We start from the raw sequence: 15,117 nt of genomic DNA, 5'->3' as shown, positions 1-15,117 counted from the left end.
GCGGCATATATCGGGACCAGGGTAGGGAACCACCGAAATATTCGAGTTATAGATATAGTTGCTTCTCATAAATGGTAGTAACATTGTGTCAACAGCAGCTGGATCACCTTTCACCATCATTGGATAGTTTGGCCCAAGGAAGAGCGAGTTTGTAACAAGACTATCAATACTGAACCAGGGAGATGGAGTTTGCGCTAGCACACTAGTATCCGTCCTGAATACCATGCAACGGGTGTTGGAATAGGTCAGGAGAGGGCGACCATGGGAGACAACACCTGCTTCCTCAGTAGTAACAGTCTGAGTGCACTATATACAACCAAGAAGAGGTGATCCATCGGAATTAGTTGCCAGGCGCCACTGAGTATATAAGTTCTGCTTCTCCTCATGCTCGTGATCATCACCATCGTCTTCTCCCCCTTGCTTATAAATTTTTTCAAGTATAGGTGGTGGAATGTTCACAGGACCTTGGAAACACAAGAAGAAGGTTAATTAGTCAAGGGAAACTTGCTAACCCGCATGCATGTGGATGAAACAATTATAATTACGGTGGAAGACAAATGTACCGAAACTATGAGGATCCCATGCAAAAACAGTGCCACGAGTGGTAGCAGCAAACACAAGATCCTCGTATTCAATTGCATCACAGTACACATCCGTGTATAGAAACTGATTTTTGAGCAATATCCATCCAGTCGAACCACGAAGGACGGCAACAAGCTTGTCGAAGATAGCAACAACTTGATAGTTCTTGTAATTCCAAGAGCGGTTGGGAACTCGACAAATTGCTATCTTCAGTAGACGACAGTCACCATGATCGTATTTGAACGTACGTAGATCATCTGTGTGCTCAACCTCAGGGCACTCGGAGATTTTTGGAAGTGGAATCCGCTGACGAGTGTACACATTCACAAGTTCCCACTCACAATTGTACCCAATATAAACAACCCAATCTCCATTTGTGCCAGCCCAGGACTTACCCTTAAGCGATGGCATCTTGACATCACACGTATCATTATCAAGCGGCATCAACTTGCACAAGGCGGGGCCTCCGTTGTCCGCGCCCATGCGAACAGGCTTATACCAAAGAAGATAAGGGGGATCAAACCGCTCCTGGACCCTTGGGTTCCTTGTAATGACGTTATTAGTTGAGTCAAGAGTGGGCTTGAACGAACCTGCCATGCTAGCCGAGGTGATGACGTCGCACCAATCAATGAGTTCCCCCACCACGTCATCTTTCATATCAGGGCAAGAATAACGGGGTCGTTTCTGGCTTGTTCCCTCCATGGAGAAGACGATCGAACAATGGCAGAAGGAAGGGTGAAGGCAAATGGAGGAGGGAGGAAGAGCATGCGACAGCAGTTCCAAATTGAGAGGGAAAGGCGAAGAGTCGGTGGATGGTTGCCAGTTTGCCACGGTACACGAAGAGGCGCCCCGGCCTACACATCCTTTCGGAAATTGTACAAAAGGACTCGTCGTCGTCTCACTGACGTGTTGGAACGGGACCACATGTCAATGAAACATCGTGTGTAATTTCTCGTGCAAAATGCGATCTGGCCGCGTTGGCCCGAGGTGCCGCATTATTTCTCGACTTTATTATTTTATTGGCGTGCCGTTCAGTTTTGAAGCACGACTAACTGGTACTGTTTGCAGAGAAAATATAAACTACTCTACCACTACTCCACCTCTAGTACTAGTAGTATAAAAAAGATATATAGGCTGGAGCTTCAGAGCTTTCTTGCTAAGGGCTACCCACTTGCTTCTCATACTATCACCCTCTCTCCAGATCTAAAAAAGATGGCCTCTCTCTCCCTCCTCACCGGTGGTCACAGATCCGCCGGGGAAGAAAAGAACGTGCAGTGTTGACGCACTCGTCGGCGGCGAGCGAGGTCACGCACTGACGACAAGGCCGTCCTCTCAGACCTAGCGCCCGCGCGGGATGGCCTCCGTCCCCAAGCTCGCTGTCATAGTGCGTGTGGAGGACGATGACCACGAGCGAAGCCACTTCCCGCCGACCCTCAGGTATGCTACCTCTTTTCGAACCATACCCTTGTTCTATTGCCCCATCTGCCATGTCGCTGCATGTGGATCTTTTTCCACTCCACCATCTTCCCAATTTGCTATCCTCTGCTCTGCTGGTCATGCAGACGAAAACCTTAATTTGCACTATTAAAGGAAAGCCTACTTCATGCAGACTAATCCATGTCTGGGTTGAGTAAGGAAAGGAAGGGATACTGTACTGTCCAAGAGAGTAGGCATCAAACCCGCATCTAGGTTGAGAAGGGGAAAATTAGTAGCTAAGGAACGAGTCTCGTGTCTCTTGGTTGAAGAAGGGTAGAAAGGCATGACAACGCAATAGAGAATGACCAGGTCGATCGGTTTGTTGTCCTCACATAGGAAAAAGGTGGCTAAACATAACAAAAATGGGACGTAATCCACATATGCTGCCTGGATATTTGTTGTTCTGGCAACCATACCTCCCTCACCACTCTATGCATCCGTGGAGGTACATCATACTGGTGCGCCCACTGTCCGAATGGGCCTCGCATGCTCTTAGTCTAAATTTTTTGCTGTTAGTATAACGCCAGCAGTCAAGTCAAGCAATGCTACTGCTAAAGTGATGCCACATTTAACTAATGCCGCACTCAGTCTAATGCCACCGATAAATTTAAGAAATGCCATTTAATGTCATTGGATTATTTCAGGGTTAGCTGTTGATTGTGGATGTATTAAAGATTTTTCAACTAAGGCATTCTAATGATGTTGCACAACCAGTATACCAACGATGAAACTTGTTACTACCTTTAGATTTTTGCACTGTTAACACTTATAGATTACATACCTCACTTTCATGAGATAAGTTAATTTTTGTGTACAGTGTCACCAAAATGCCAAGGCGCTGATGTCATTTTATTTTGGTTAAACTACACAAAAAATTATGAAGACAAGAGGAAAGGTTAAGAGTGGGCACCTCCTCCTCCGGCTGTTCTCTTGATTCGTTCGATCAAGTTTTTATGTTTAATCGATTATCAAGATTGGGATAGCAATTTTTAAGGTCCCCCCGAGTTCGAAATGATATTTACCTTGGAGGTACATGGTTTGCAATTCTTTTATACTGTCATTAGTTAATAATGCTAGTTACCTTCAGACTTTTGTATTTGGTTTAATGCTCATGCACAGCTAGTATACCAATGCTGAAACGTGTTACCTTTACATTTTGTATTGTTAATTCTTATAGAAATCTTCTAGTGCCAGAGTTTATTGAAATCTGTTCAGTAAAACCATTGTATTGTACCCTGTAATAAAATAACTACTCTATTGTTGCACTAGCCACTGGATTAGTGTATATTTGTAGTATTTGAAATTTGGAATGGTGTTGCATTAGCGTATGGACATAAATAAAGGGTGGCAAGCTTTCCCAGATATGTGCTCAACAAAACTACTACCTGTTTTTCTAAATACTAGTAGACGTTTGGGTACTTTAAACTGAACCGCAAAAACCTCTTATATTAAGGAACATAGGGTGTAGAGTTCACACAAATTATCCCGGTAAAGCTAGTCACACCTTTGTTAAAATTAATGTTCATTATGTTATCGGAGGAGGTCTGTAAGTTTGTCTCTAATGCCTGTCGACTACATACCTGACATCATGATGTAATGTTAAGTCATTTCCTTTTGTACAGTGTCATTGAATTGTCAAGGTGGTGATGGCATTTTATTTTAGTTGAACTGCACAAAATATGCTTAAAAGAAGAGGAAAGGTTAGGAGGCGATCATTCTTTCAGAAAGAACTATATATGCCTTTCTGACATCAGCCTCTGTTGCCTTATTTATTCCTTCAAAAAGGTGGTTAGAAACAGTCTTGCTACCTTTTCCCATTAAGAAATTGGAATGCTTATATTTGTGAGTCTATGCTTCAACTAGTGCCACTTTTATAGTAATCACACTTTCAATATCTATGCAAACAGGGATGCTCGAGTTTAGTGGAACTGCACAAAAAGTCCAACTGGTTCAACATTAGGAGCATGTTTTCTCCCAAACCTTTATATCCAATTGGTGGCACTATGAGCTGTTCATTAAGAAGGTACATGGTTTGCTACTATCTTGCTACTCTTTTTGTACTGTCATTAGATAGTAATACTAGTGGTTTGCATGTGAATTTATTGGCAGGGTGGACCTACATTGGAGGTGCAGGACATGATTCAATGACTGGATGCTCAATTTCGGTTGTATCAATTTCACCTCTTCCATCACTGCGAACATGGATATCCTTGGTCTGATGAAGAATAGGTGCTATATTTCTACTCTGAACAAGCAAATCAATTCAGTATGAAATTGTCCAGGGCAAAACATGACTGTATCAAATTGTCCAGTGCAAAACATGACAGATCTAAGTGGAAGAGACATGTTTAAACCGAAAATACAAGGTAGGGTATATGTTTACTAGCTGCTTGATATTTGCGCAGACAGAGATGTCTGCCCGTTGCCATTTAGCAAACACACAAAGTGACCGCAATTTTGGTTGAACTGCACAAGAGAATAGTATAGTCACTGCATGCAGTGCCATTTGAAAATAGACATAGAAAGATTGGATAGTCACTTCATGGACTGCAGAAAAGTAGTACTGTACTATTTATTGGCCAACACTAGGTGCTTCATTGGTTTGGTCTGATTACACAATGGGCATCATTTTGCCTAAGTTAAAGTCTGTATTCCAAAAATAGTCTCGCCGTGTGATCAAGGGAAGAGCAAATCATATTGCAGTGGATGTTCCTTCATCATGTGTGGTTCATTCCCATGGTTCCAGCTGTTGGTGAAACCACTTACGTTTGCAAGAGGAATTGTAGACTTCACAAACAAATTTCTCATTCAGTCTGTACTGAATGTTGGCCAAGAGAAGCATCCATGTTAGTAGGAAGAACATATGTTTTTTCTAGATCTTTGCTTTTGGAGCTACATATTTGTATATGATCTGTGAATCATTGAGATGCATTAACATGTTGATCTTATGTATGGGAATCGTACCAGTTGGTTTTAGTTGTGGCTGATCTTTGCTTTTGGATCTACATATTTGTATATGATCTGTGAATCATTGACATGCATTAACAGTTCCTTCTATCTGTTCGCTCAGTGTTTACAAGTTACCGATCGATCACTAGCTAGCCTACTAATGCGCTCCTGGCTGTTCTAGTTGCGACGCAAGATCCGAAGTGGCAGTTTTTTGAATAGAAATGCCTACCTCTGAAGAAACTGACAAGCTGCTCTGAAGAAAATGGCATGCGAATCTGAAGAAACTGCTAGCAAAAACGTTCGCAAATGCCTTATCTCCCAGCTAAACATCAATTAATGCCCTCGGCTGCGACTCATTGCATGCTGCTCCGCGTACTGGCTGCGAGCGATTTTGAGTGCTCGCATGCAGCCGACCGTAATTAAGGCAGCTAACTGATGCGAAAAAAGATGTGCTTTAATTGTTGCGGGCCTTTTAAATCCGTGGAATCTTTATTGACAAGGAGGGAGATGATTCGACTGCAGTCGTTTGACCGTAAGGCCGGCGTGCGACCCAGCGCGGACGGGACGGGACGGCACAATCAGAATTTCAGTTTCTCTAGTTTTCCATGGCAAGCTGGCGCGCTAAGCCATGCCTGCTTCATTATGCATTGAATTCCGATGACCTTCGCGCTACCTTCCGCTTATAAGTACTGTTTCTCGGCCTTCTATGGTGGCACCGTGACCCAACTCGCCCTATCCTCATAAGCCCCCACCGGCCCGACGTTGCTCGCCACTTATCCTCGCTCTCGCCACGTTCGCCATGCCCCCGCCCGTCCGCGATAGGCGTGGCCGGAGGCGGTCACTGCCGGAACTATTGTCCGGTTTTTCACCGGAAGGCACACGGAGGGAGGAGGCATTCTATCGGTCCTTAGATGGCAATGCGGAGATCGAGGACTTGTTGGAGCGCGACCGCCTGGCGGAGGAGCAGGAGTTGTTGGAGCGCGACCGCTTGGCGGATGAGCAGTGTATCACCGATTTCCACCGCCAGCAGGACATGGAGCAGCAGCGCACCGACGCTCTGAGTCGCGAGCAGAGCGCCCGCACGTGGGCCCACTACATGGAGGCCGGCGCCCAGCAAATAGCCCTGGAGGCTGTCGGGCACGCACGCGTTCGCGACGCCGATTTTTACTACCAGCTCGTCAAGTGGGTTTCCCGCTTAGAAGCCGAAGCTTCGGTGGACCACACCGGCATGGAAAGGGCCAACGCGCGCGAGCAACGCGCCCTATCACACCTCTGGCAAGTCCGAGGCGAGGCGGAGGATGCCGGTGCCGGCGTTTAGCGTGTACCGCAGATGGCGGCCGCCATCGTCTAGTTAGTTAAGAGTAAGTTAGTACTTGTACGCTACTAGAGTATTAGTGGAAGTAGATAGTTAACTTGGCTATGATGGTTGCCAACGTGGAAGTTCAGTACTCTATATGTGGATTAGACCTGTTACTTTGCTCTGAATGTTGAACTTTCCGTTTGAACATATGGAATGGGCTGTTATATTTTAAATGGGTTGTATTTGTCCTCCACGGGTTTAGAGGCTGACTTGTGGGCCTACCAAGTTGACGTGTACACAACCAGGAGATGATTGTACGTGAAGAGGATGACAGCAGGGACCCGCCAAGGTCATGGCAGTACGCAAGCAAAGTGCCCCCTTATTTCAATCCAATAAAAAAATGGCTCCTCCTAATGGATTTCTGACATCTGGGTCCCATGCCATTGTCAACGTAGTCAATAAACGAGAGAGTTGCACAACGAGCGGCTGACATCAGGGACCCAGCAGCTCGCCCAGTTATTTTTGTTTTGGGTTAATTTGATAAATGCCACTCCAAATCTGGTGTTTCTAAGAAATGTCATTGCAATTTCCAAACTTTGAAAAATGCCATTTCATGCCATCCCCAGTGGCATTTTTCGAAGTCTGGAGTGGCGTTTTTCAAAGTTTGCAAATTGCAGTGGCGTTTTCCAAAGTTTGCAAAAATTGCAGTGGCATTTTTCAAAGTTTGGAAATTGCAGTGGCATTTTTATGAATCGCCATATTTGTTGTGGCATTTATCTAATTTGTTTTTGAGACGGAAGCAGGGTGTCAACTGGGCTGTGCGCGGCACTCTGGCATGTCTAGACAGCCTTCTCTTTTATGTTTACCACAGACCAGCCCAGTAGTTTTTTTTCTTTCTGAAAATGGCAAGCCCATTTTTTTGTGATTTTCCAAGTAAGTCGCTTTGTCAGGCCTATTGGGCTGCAAATCTTTCAAGACGAGGAGAGCTTCATTCGGCTGGACGAGAAAATGGCCTATCAGTAATGAGAAATGGGTTGTACATTTTTAAAACACATCAAACCGGCAATTACTTTCCTTTTTTTTTCATTTCAAGATTTTAAATTGCATTAATTTTTATGCGTGGACAATTTGTTGGATTTTATATTGATATACATTTATTTTTAAAATCAGTTTGAATGTGACTCGAAATTTCGGGATTAAAAACAGTTCGGACCGCACCGAAATATGCAACATTTCGTATAATTGTTTAACCGTGTCCACAATATGGGTTGTAATGCTAACAAAAAGAATATGGGTTCCAAAAAAAACCTTCAGAATTAGCAAATGAGCTGTAAATTATTAGAAATAGTGGCGGATGGGTTGTATGCTGTTTTCCACAGATTTGAGGCTTTCCTAAAAAAAGGTTGACGCACAAGCAGTGACTGTTGGATGTCCATCCAACGGCCGTCGTGCTTCTTCAATCTCTGCTCTTCCTGCTCCAGCCGCTCAAACAAGCGCCGGCGGGACTGCCTGCTCCCTCCTCCCCGCGGCCGGCTGTGCTGCCGCGCAGGCTTCACCGCCCCATCATACTCCCATCGTTGGCCTAGCCATCCCTCTACTCACCCACACCTGTTGTTATTCTCCGGCGATGGCAGACGAACCAGTAAACCCTCGTATAGTCGTACTCCCCTCCGCGTGGGAAACAACTGCCGAGTCTTCCCTGCCTCCGTGTCGTTCCCTCCCTAGGCCTCGCCGTCGTCCACCGCCCTGGTGTTCCCGGCGCGGCCTGGTCAACATGGTCAACGACCGACATGCATCTGAAGTGGACTGTACGTGGAGAGGCTGACAGCTGGGTCCACGGCCGCACGCAAGGAAATGCCTCCTTATTACGCGCAAAATAATGATTCCTCCACTTGACATCGGGGACCCACCGAAAGGGCCTCTGTATTTCACGAAAAAATGTTACCGCCGCTGACAGCTCGGACCCACCAGCTATATCTTCGCACGCAAGGAAGTGCGTCCTTATTACGCACAAAAAAATGAATACTCCCCCTGCTAGCTGGGACCCAGTATAGTGGCAGGCTGACATGTGGGCCTACTAAGTTGACGGGGACGGAGGGCTTTGTCAACTTAGTCAATATGCACGATTCTAGCTCCAGTGACTGTATGATGTCCATCCAACGGCCGTAGTGCTTCTTCAACCTCTCATCTTGTTGCTCCAGCCGCCCAAAGCAGCGCCGGTCGTGCCACATCCTCCTGCCTCCCGTGGCCGGCTGTGCTGCCGCGGAGAACTCACCACCCCCTACTATTCCCACCGCTGGCCAAGCCCTGCGGCGACGGCAGCCTCACACCGCAGCCGAACCAGTGAACCCACGTACTCCTCTCCGGGCGGGCTTCCACTGCCGCGTCTTCCCCGGCTCCGCGTCATCCCCTTCCGAGGCCTCGCCGTCGTTCACCGCTCTGGTGCTCTCGGCACGGCGTGGTCAACGTGGTCAAGGAACGGCTTCCATCGGACGTGGACTGTACATGGAGAGGCTGACAGGTGGGTCCACAACCGCAGCAAGGAAGTGCCTCCTTATTACGCGAAAAATAATTATTCCTCCACCTGACAGCGGGGACCCACCGGACGGGCCACCGTATTTCGCGAAAAAAAGTTTCCCCCTGACTGCGGGGACCCACCAGCTACATCTTCGCATGCAAGGAAGTGCGTCCGGGCAAAAAAAATGATTCCCCCCCTGACTGCTGGGACCCACCAGCTACATCTTCGCAGGCAAGGAAGTGCCTGACAGTCGGGACCCACCTGGTCGAAGCGTACGTAGCATTGTCATTCTGGTCGCGAATGTGTACATACATACTAGTCGATGTAGAGGCGCGCACGTGTCGTAGTAGAGGCGCGCACGTAGCATGTACACGTACGTACAGCGGCCAGTGTGCAAGAAAGAAAATACAGCCACGTACGTACATACAGGCAGGGTCTCGAACGCCTACTCGCGCATACGTACGGCCAGGGCTCGTGTACATGGCTGGGTCGGAATGGAGAAATAGCGTCGTCGTCGTGTTCATGGGGAGCCAACCGGCTGGGTCGGAATGGAATGCGTCGTCGTGTTCATCGGGAGGGCTTGGACGGAACAGCCTATGGAAACGAGGCCTGGCGTACCGCAGAACGGAGGAAACGGCCTTGTGTTCGACCGGCCACATTTGAAACGGGACCCTGTTCATCGGGAGGGGTCTAGCGTACCGCAAAAAGGAGGAAACGGACCTCCTACGGTGAAAACGGGGGTCCTGTTGATCGGGAGGGGTGTGGCGTACCGCAAAACGGAGGAAACGGACTTGTGTTGGAGCGCTACAGTCGAAACGGGGGTCCTGTTCATCGGGAGGGGTGTGGCGTACCGCAAAACGGGACTCCACGGGACACTGTTCATCTCCACCGTCGACCCCCTCCAGCCTCCATGGGCTACTGTTCATCCACCGTCGACCTCCTCCAGCCTCCACCTGCGACAGTTCATCCACGGGCTCCTGTTCATCCAGCCTCCACCACGCGCTACTCCACCGGCTACTGTTCAACCAGCCCTATCCACGGGCTCCTATTCAACCACCCCTCCACGGGCTACAGTTCAGCCAGCCCTCCACTGTCTACTATTCATTCTGCCCTCCACGGGGTGGTCCTGTTCATCCTGCCCTCCACGGGGTCCTGTTCATCCATCCCCAACCGACTCGATCGATCGGGGTCCTGTTCATCCAGAGGCAACATCACGGGGTCCTGTTCATCCACCCCCACCGGGAACTGTTCATCCAAACCCCCCCAGCAACACTCACTGTTCATCCAGAGGCAGCATTGATCGGCTTCAGTTAGCAGCAGTAGCGAAGGAATCGCTCGATCGGGTTCAGTTAACAGCCATCGATCCATCGCTCGGGTTCAGTAACGCGTAGCCTGCAGTGCAATCACTCGGGTTTAGTTAGAGCCCAACGCCTCGCTCGGGTTCAGTTAGAGCCAACGCCTCGCACACACGCGCGTACGTGTATGAGAGAAACGCGCATCGCTCGGCCCCCGACCTCCCACCGTAACCGGGAACTCCCCGAAATTTTCCTCGCCCTCGCTTCTACCACGGTTTTTTCCGTCATGGACGACCCAAAGAATGTCATGCAGCTGCGTCTCCGGCCTGCCCAGGACGAAAAACCCATTTTCTGTCATGATTTTTTGTCATAGAAGTAGGAGCCCACCATATCTATGATGATACCGGGTTTTGTCACAATTATCGTCATAGAAGTGTCATACGTATGACAGAAAAAAAATCGTTCGGCCCAAAATGTCACGGATGTGTCTTTTTTTGTAGTGTGAGTCGGCCTCGGGGCCCCAGCCAGCGTTGTCAATGTAGAGCTTGCCGCGGCTAAGGGAGTCCTGGATTAGGGGGTTCCGGGGCATCCGGGCTATGTGACGTGGGCCGGACTGGTGGGCCATGAAGATACAAGATAGAAGGCTTTTCCCCGTGTCTGGATGGGACTCTCCTTTGCGTGGATGGCAAGCTTGCCATTCGGATATGAAGATTCCTTTCTCTATAAACCGACTCTGTACAACCCTAGGCCCCTCCGGTGTTTATATAAACTGGAGCGTTTAGTCCGTAGAGGCAATCACAATCATATAGGCTAGACATCTAGGGTTTAGCCGTTATGATCTCGAGGTAGATCGACTCTTGTAACCCCTATACTCATCAAAGTTAATCAAGCAGGAAGTAGGGTATTACCTCCATTAAGAGGGCCCGAACCTGGGTAAACATCATGTCCCCTGCCTCCTGTTACCTTCGATCCTCAGACGCATAGTTCGAGACCCCCTACCCAAGATCGGCCGGCTTTGACACTGACATTGGTGCTTTCATTGAGAGTTCCTCTATGCTGTCGATAGAAGGTTCGATGGCTCGTTCGATCATCTACAATAATGCTGTTTCAGGAGAGACTTTCCTCCCAGGCCAAATCTTCATATTCGGCGGCTTCACACTGCGTGCCAACTCGATGGCCACTTGGAGCAGATCGACAGCTACGCCCCTGGTCATCATATCAGTTTCGGGAACCTAAATCATGTCGCCGGTATCCGAGGAAACTTGATCTTCGAAGGATTCACGGCCCCGACCGCCGCTCTGGCCTTAGATCCGGAGCAGACTTCCAGGTCCGAAGACGGGAGTTTAGAGCTCACCGGACTCCCATCAATTATGGAACTTGCTACCGGAGATCTGGAGGGGACGGCGTTATCAGCAAGCCCAAAGACGAACCGAGCTCCCCTTGTAGCTAAAGTGCCAGACTCTCCCTCGGACTCTAAATCCGAACTCTCGAGGTCCGCGTCGAGCGGGCACAGCCAGGAGACTCTCGCCCCGGTCAGCCCTGCGGACCCTCACTTCTTTGTCCAAACCTCGCTCCTAAACGACGCTCTGGACTTAATGTGATCACTCGCCATTGCGGAAGAATCACTTCCAAATTATGCCCAGCCCGGACTAGGGGCTGAGAGCAGGGAATTTTACGTCCCACCCACCACCCACTTCATAGCCACTGTCGAAGATCTAACCGACATGCTCGATTACGCCTCCGAAGACATGGGCGGTATGGACGACGATGCCGGAGACGAACAAGGCCAAGACCCTCCGTTTACCAGACGATGGACGGCCACCTCCACATACGACGTGTACATGGTGGACACACCCAAAGAGGATGGCGATGACGGCAAGGAGGATCCGGTTGAGGACAAGCCTGCTGAAGCACCTCCGAAGCATCGACGTCAGCGGCGCCGCTCAAAATCGCGTTGCGACAAAGACAACAATATCGGCACCGGAGACAATAATACTCCGGAGAATGCCGAAGACCCCGAAGCCCTTGTCGACCCAACTCCGAACAGGATGATGGGGAGGATGGGCAAGTTAACCCGGACGACCCTGTCGGGAATGAGGACTCGGAGGATAGTAACTACCTACCGATCTCCAAAGAGGATGTGAGCCTCAGCGATGAAGACTTCATCGTGCCAGAGGAACCCCTCGAACAAGAGCGCTTTAAGCACCGGCAAATAGCCACTGTGAGAAGCCTGAAAAAGAAGCAGCAGCAGATTCAAGCTGAGCAGGATTTACTCAATGATAGATGGACTAATGTCCTGGCAGCCAAAAAATACGGCCTTGAACACCCAACTAAGAGTTACCCGAAGCGCAAGCTACTACTACAATTCTATGACGAGGCCCTTGAGCCAATACCACCAAAGAATAAAGGTGCTGACGAACCTGACCACCCACCACGTGGACGGGACAGACCGGCTACTTACGCCGAACACCAGCCCACGCCACCCCGCTGCCGAGGCAAGGAGACAACGGCCCCGGGCTATACCTACGACTTACGCAAGGACCTGGACAATAGAGCCGGTCAGACAAGATCAATCTATGGATTGAGGGGACGTGCTCCAATGCGAGAGGACGGCCATCAGGCCTGGCGGGACAGGCACAACCTCACCCGAGCCGAAAACCACATACAGACTTCATCCGAACTGCGCCGCGATATCGCCCGGTACAGAGGCGCTGCACATCCGTTATGCTTCACCGATGAGGTGATGGAGCACAAGTTCCCAGAAGGGTTTAAACCCGTGAACATTGAATCATACGACGGTACGACGGATCCCGCAGTATGGATCGAAGATTTTCTTCTCCATATCCACATGGCCCGCGGTGACGATCTCCATGCCATCAAATACCTCCCGCTCAAATTAAAGGGACCAGCACGGCACTGGTTAAACAGCCTCTCAGAAAATTCTATTGGCAGCTGGGAAGACTTGGAGGATGCCTTTCGAGACAACTTCCAAGATACCTATGTTCGGCCTCCAGACGCCGATGACCTTAGTCACATAGTCCAGCAACCCGGAGAATCAGCCCAGAAACTCTGGACTAGGTTCTTAATTAAAAAGAACCAAATTGTGGATTGTCCGGACGCCGAAGCCCTCGCGGCCTCTAAACATGGCGTCCGGGACGAGTGGCTCGCCCGACACCTCGGCCAAGAAAAGCCGAAGTCCATGGCAGCCCTTACCGCACTTATGACCCGCTTTTGCACGGGAGAAGATAGCTGGCTAGCTCATCAAAGCAATAGCACTAGCACCTCCGAAGCCAGGGATGGCAATGGCAAGCCACGATGCAACAAGCACAAGCGTTGAAGCAATAATGAAGGTAGCCAAGACAGGGCGGTCAACGCCAGATTCAGTGGCTCTATATCCGGTCAACGGAAGAAGCCATTCAAAGGAAACAGAGATGGTCCATCTAGTTTGGACAGAATACGCGGTCGGCCTTGCTAGATTCATGGCACCCCTGATAAGCCTGCCAATCATACCAACAGAAACTGTTGGGTCTTTAAACAGGCCGGCAAACTCAACGCCGAACACAAGGGGAAAGGGCCACCCAGCGAGGACGACGACGAAGAGCCTCGCCCACCGAACACAGGAGGACAGAAGAAATTTCCCCCCGAGGTCAAAACGGTGAACATGATCTACGTTACTCATATCCCTAAGCGGGAGCGCAAGCGCGCGTTAAGGGATGTTTACGCTATCGAGCCAGTCGCCCTAAAATTTAACCCGTGGTCAGCCTGTTCGATCACCTTTGATCGCAGAGACCATCCGACCAGTATCCGTCATGGAGGTTTGGCTGCATTGGTCCTTGGTCCAATTATTGACGGATTCCACTTCACGCGAGTCCTTATGGACGGTGGCAGTAGTCTGAATCTGCTTTATCAGGACACTGTCCGTAAAATGGGCATTGATCCATCAAGAATCAAGTCCACTAAAACCACCTTTAAAGGGGTAATACCCAGCGTAGAGGCCTGTTGCACAGGATCCATAACGCTGGAAGTCGTCTTCGGCTCACCGGACAACCTCCGGAGCGAAGTCCTGATCTTCGACATTGTCCCATTCCGCAGTGGCTATCACGCACTACTCGGAGGAACCGCTTCGCCCACTTCAATGCAGTCCCGCACTACGCTTATCTAAAGCTCAAGATGCCTGGACCACATGGCGTTATAACAGTCAATGGAGACATGGAGCGCTCCCTCCGTCCAGAGGAGCATACCGCGGCCATTGCAGCCGACGTGCAGGGAGCCTCGCTAAACCGAACACTACACTGGTAGTCAAGCCCCCGGACAATGTTAAATGAGTCCGGTCTACCCTGCATAATGACAGTCCGGCTCATCCAGAGCTAGATTAGAAATTCGGCCGCCATCAATGCCCCAGCCTACTAGTGGCATACGTACCGCGTGTACATAACTACACGCTAAAAATACCATGGGCAAGGACAGAGGCACGCTAAACATAAGGTCCACGGTACGGCTCGACCCTATCTGGACCTCTATATTGTTCCACCTTTTTCTTCTTGTCTTTATTTTTCAGGTTCTTTACAACCCACATCAATTTCTGGTGGTAACATGGGTCCCCTTCTAGGCCCCTTATGTATCCTCGATTGTTGATCCTCTCAAAGGATCATACACCAAGGCGAAATGCGGCGCAGACGTGCGGCAGAGTGTCCAAAGGATCTTCAAGATCATCTTTTTAATTTTAGGACCTGTATACAGCCTTCCCTTGTCTTTGGCATGTAAAATAGCTGTGATGCTTATTGCATTTTCTGTAAAAATATGTTTTCACGTACTAATCAGACGATAACGGAAATAGTTTTCGCCCAAACCTGTTCGGTATCGGCTTATTTTTTAAAATCTATCTTTCCACTTCACATCTGAATTGTCATATACACCTTGGTACGACTTAACTCGCCAGGGGCTGTATTCAAGCCACATATGTACATTCAATCATAGAAAGTTCGAACACTCTAAGA

The sequence above is a fragment of the Aegilops tauschii genome, chromosome 6 (assembly GCF_002575655.3).
Source record: "Aegilops tauschii subsp. strangulata cultivar AL8/78 chromosome 6, Aet v6.0, whole genome shotgun sequence".
NCBI lineage: Eukaryota > Viridiplantae > Streptophyta > Magnoliopsida > Poales > Poaceae > Aegilops > Aegilops tauschii.
The sequence above is the reverse complement of the archived record's forward strand: the minus strand, read 5'-3'. Positions refer to the sequence as shown.